Below are 4,715 nucleotides of genomic sequence, written 5' to 3' on the forward strand. Positions count from 1 at the left end.
AATTTTAGTATAGATTTTTCTATTTCTGTGAAAAATGTCATTGAAATTTTGAAAAGGATTACATTAAATCTGTAGATTGCTTTGGGTAGTATTAACATCTTACCAGTATTGAGTCTTCCAATTCATAATCATGGGATGTCTTTCCATTTATTTATGTCTTAATTTATTTCAGCAAAATTTTGCAGTTTTCATTGTACAAGTTTTTCGTCACATTGAATAATTCCCAAATATTTTATTATTTTTGATGATATTGTAAATGAAATTCTTTTCATAATTTCCTTTATGTTGCTTATTGTTAGTGTATAGGATTATAACTGATTTTTATGTTAATTTTATACCTGAAACTTTGCTATTCTTTCTAATAGTATTTTGTGTGGAATCTTTAGGGTTTTTACACATAAGATCAGATCATATGCAGAGACAATTTTACTTCTTTCTTTCCAGCTTGGATCACTTATATTTATTTTTCTTGACTAATTGCTCTAACTAAGACTTCCAGTACTATGCTGAACAGAAGTGGTGAAAGCTGGCAGGCTTGCCTTGATCCTGATCTGAAAGAAAAAGCCTTCAGGTATTTCACCATTATGTATGATGTTTGCTATGGGCTTGTCATAATTGGCCTTTATTATGTTGAAGTAGTTTCCTTTCATTCTTAGTTTTTTGAGAATTTTTTTTTTTAATCATGAAAGGGTGTTGAATTTTGTGAAATGCTTTTTCTGCATCAATTGAAATGACTGTGTTTTTTGGTCCTTCACTGTATTAATAGAATGTATTATGTCAATCAATTGTTATATTTCAATTGTTATATTTTGAGCCATCCTTGAATTCCAGGAATAAATCCTGCTTAGTTGTGTTGCTGGTACTTTCTTGAAGATTTTGCATCAATGTTCCTAAGGGATATTACTCTGTAGTTTTATTTTCTTGTAGTGTCTCCATCTAGATTTGGTATCAGGATAATGCTGGTTTCATATAATGAGTTAGAAAGTGTCTCCTTCTCTTCAATAGTTTGAAAAACCTTTGAGAAGAATTGATGTTAGTTATTCTTTAAATAGTTGGCAAAATTCACCTGTGAAGCCAGGAGGTCGAGGGATTTTCTTTATTGAAAGATTTTTTGATTTAATTTCCTTACTAGCTATGGGTCTGTTCAGATTTTTAAATTTATTTCTTTATAATTTAATCTTGATAAGTTTTGTGTTTCTCAAAATCTGTCCATTTCATAAGGTTATTTCATTTGTGTGCAATTTTTCAGAGTTCTCTCTTCTAATTATTTTTATTTCTGTAGAATTGGTAGTAATATGCTAACTTCCATTTCTGATTTTAATAATTTGAGTTTTCCCTCTTTTTTATTCTTAGTCCATTTATCTAAAAATCTGCCAATTTTTTTTTTTTTTTTTTTTTGAGATGGAGTCTCACTGTCACACAGCCTGGAGTGCAATGGTGTAATCTTGGGTCACTGCAACCTCAGCCTCCCAGGTTCAAGCGATTGTCCAGCCTTAGCCTCCCGAGTAGCTGGGACTACAGGTGTGTGCCTCCACACACATAGTAAAGATGGCATTTCACCATGTTGGCCAGGCTGGTCTTGAACTCCTGACCTCAAGTGATCTGCCCACCTTGGCCTCCCAAAGTGCTGAGATTACATGCGTGAGCCACTGCACCTGGCTCTGTCAATTTTTTTTTAATCTTTTCAAAGAACTAACTTGGTTTCATTGATTTTTTCCTACTGTTTTCTATATCTCTATTTTGTATATCTCTGCTCCAATTTTTATTATTTTCTGACTTCTGCTAGCTTTGAGTTTATTTTGTTCTTTCTCAGTTCATTAAGTTGTAAAGTTACATTTTTTGTTTGAGATCTTTCTTGTTTGCTAATTTAAGTATTTATAGCTCTACATTTCCTCCAGAGCACTACTTTCACTGTACCCCATAAGTTTTGGTATGTTGTGTTTTCATTTTTATTCAATTCTAAGTCTTTTCACACTTCCCTTTTGATTAATTCTTTGATTCACATATTAAAAGTGTGTTGCACATGGACACATATAGGGGAATAATGCACACTGGGGCCTTTCAGAGGGTGGAGGGTGAGAGAAGAAAGAAGATCAGGAAAAATAACTAATGAGTACTAGGCGTAATATCTAGCTAATGAAATAATCTGTTCAACAAACCCCAATAACACAAGTTTACTGATGTAAGAAACTTGAACTTGTACCCTTGATCTTAAAAGTTTTTTTTAAGAGTATTGCTTAATTTGCACAATTTTGTGAATTTTTTAGTTTTACTTGTTATTGACTTCATGAAGATACTGTGCATATTATCTATCCTGTAACATCTATTGAGACTTAGTTTGTGGCCTAACATATGGTCTCTCTTGGGAAACTTTTCATTTACAGTTAAGAAGAATGTGTATGCTGCTGTTATTTGGTGGAGTGTTCTATATATGTCTGTTGTATCTAGTTGGTTTACTGTGTTGTTTAAATCCTCTATTTATTTACTTGTCTTCTGTCTGGTTGTTGTATTCATGGGGGTTGGAGGAAGAGGGTATTACTGAAATCTCCAACTATTACTGTAGAAATGTTTGTTTTTCTGTTTGGTTTTTATTGTCATTAGGTGAGTAAATATTTATAATTGTTATACCTTCTAGATGTACCGAAACTTTCCTTGATATATATAGCCCTTCTTTGTCTCTTGTGTGTAATTTTTTTTAATTTGAAGTCTATTTCTTCTGATATTAGTATACCAATCCCTGTTCTCTTTTGGTTACCATTTGCATGAAATTTATTTTTCCATTCTTTTATTATCAATCTATTTTTGTCTTTGGGTCTAAAATAAGTCTTTTGTAGACAGTGTACAGTTGGATCATTTTTTAAAACTTTATTCTGACAATCTCTACCTTTTGATTGGAGAGTTTAATCCATTCACTTACTTCTGTCATTTGCTGTTTGTTTACTATATGCATTATAACTTTTTGCATTTCGTCTTCTGCATTACTGTCTTATTTTGTGTTTACTTGGTTGTTTTATATGAACACTTTAATTTGCTTCTTATTCCTTTTTGTGTATATTCTATAGCTATATTTTTCTGGTTACCATGGGGATTATATTTAACACCCTAAAGTTATAACACTCTAATTTGAATTTATACCAATTTAACTTCAGTAACATATAAACATTCTGCTTATTTACAATTCTCTCCTATCTGGTTCAATTATTCATGTCACAAAATTACAGTTTCATACATTGTGTGTCCAAAGACAAAAACCATAATGTTAAAAATGCATCAGTTTATTTATGTAAAAAACAAAATATAGAGTCACAAACCAAAGCTAAAATAATGTTAGTTTTTAGACTAAAAATCTAAATATTTTCAGTTTTAGACTAAAAATGTATAGTCTTTTAAATAATGTAGAAAATAAAAAGTGGAGTTACAAACTGTTGTTACTACAATACTAGATTTTAGAATTGCTCACATATTTACCTTTATCAAGATCTTTATTTCTTCATATGGCTTTAAGTTACTATGGAGTGTTCTTTCATTTCAACCTGCAGGACTTCCTTTCGCATTTGTAGGGCATCTTGTAGGGTAGGTCTAAGAGTAACAAACTCCTTCAGCTTTTTTTTTCTGGGGAAGTCTTAATTGTACCTTCACTTTGAAAGATGGTTTTGCCTAATACAGGATTCTTGGTTGACAGGTTTCTTTTATTTTAGCATTTTGAATATATTATCAGCCTAATGCCTTCTGACATCCAAAGTTTCCAATAAAAAAATCTGCTGATAATCTTATTAAGAATCCCTTGAATATGGTGAGTTGCTTCTCTCTTGCTGCTTTCAAGATTCTCTCATCTTTGGCTTTTTGTTTGATTAGAATGTATCTCAATATGGGTCTCTTTGAGTTCATTCTAGTTGAAATTTGTTGAGCCTCTTTGATGTTTATAGTCATGCCTTTCACCAAATTTGGGAAGTTTTTGGTCATTATTTCTTATTCTCTCTGCCTCTTTCTCTCTCTTATCCTTCTGAGACTCTCTCAATGCATATGTTGGTCTGTTTGATGGTGTCCCACATGTTCCTTAGGCTCTGTTCATTTTTCTTGATTTTTTAAAAAAAAGTTCCTCAAACTCAGTAATTTTCATTGCCCTGTCTTCAATGGCACTGATTCTTTTTGCTATCTGCTCAAATATGTCTTTGAATCCTGCTAGTGGATTTTTTATTTCCATTGTTGTACTTTTCAGCTCTAGATTTTCCATTGGTTTACTCTTTGGTTTTCTATTTATTTACTGATAATTTCTTTTGTCTATTCCTCATTTTCTTGACTTTCTCTACATCATCCTTTAATTCTCTGAGCATATTTAAGGAAGTAATTTTAAAGTCTTTGTCTAATAGGTTACCATCTGGTCTTTCTCAAGAAGAGTTTTTGTTGGTGTATTAATTTACTTTTTGAATGGGCCATACTTTTCCGTTACTTTATATGTCTTGTGATTTTTTTTGTTGAAAACTGAATATCTGAATCTAATATTGTGATAACTCTGGTAATCAGATTCTTCCCCACTTGAGGAACTGCTGTTTTTGTTTTGTTTAATTTTTTATTGTTGTAGGCTATCTATCTTCAGAGTTAGCCTAAGGAATAAACTTAAGGTCTTCTCAGGTTTTTTCTGAGCCTGTGACTTCCTTACGTATGCATACTGACTTTTTAATTTTCGTCGCATATGTGGTTGCTTTAATGTCCTA

The sequence above is a fragment of the Macaca mulatta genome, chromosome 8 (assembly GCF_049350105.2).
Source record: "Macaca mulatta isolate MMU2019108-1 chromosome 8, T2T-MMU8v2.0, whole genome shotgun sequence".
Classification (NCBI taxonomy): domain Eukaryota; kingdom Metazoa; phylum Chordata; class Mammalia; order Primates; family Cercopithecidae; genus Macaca; species Macaca mulatta.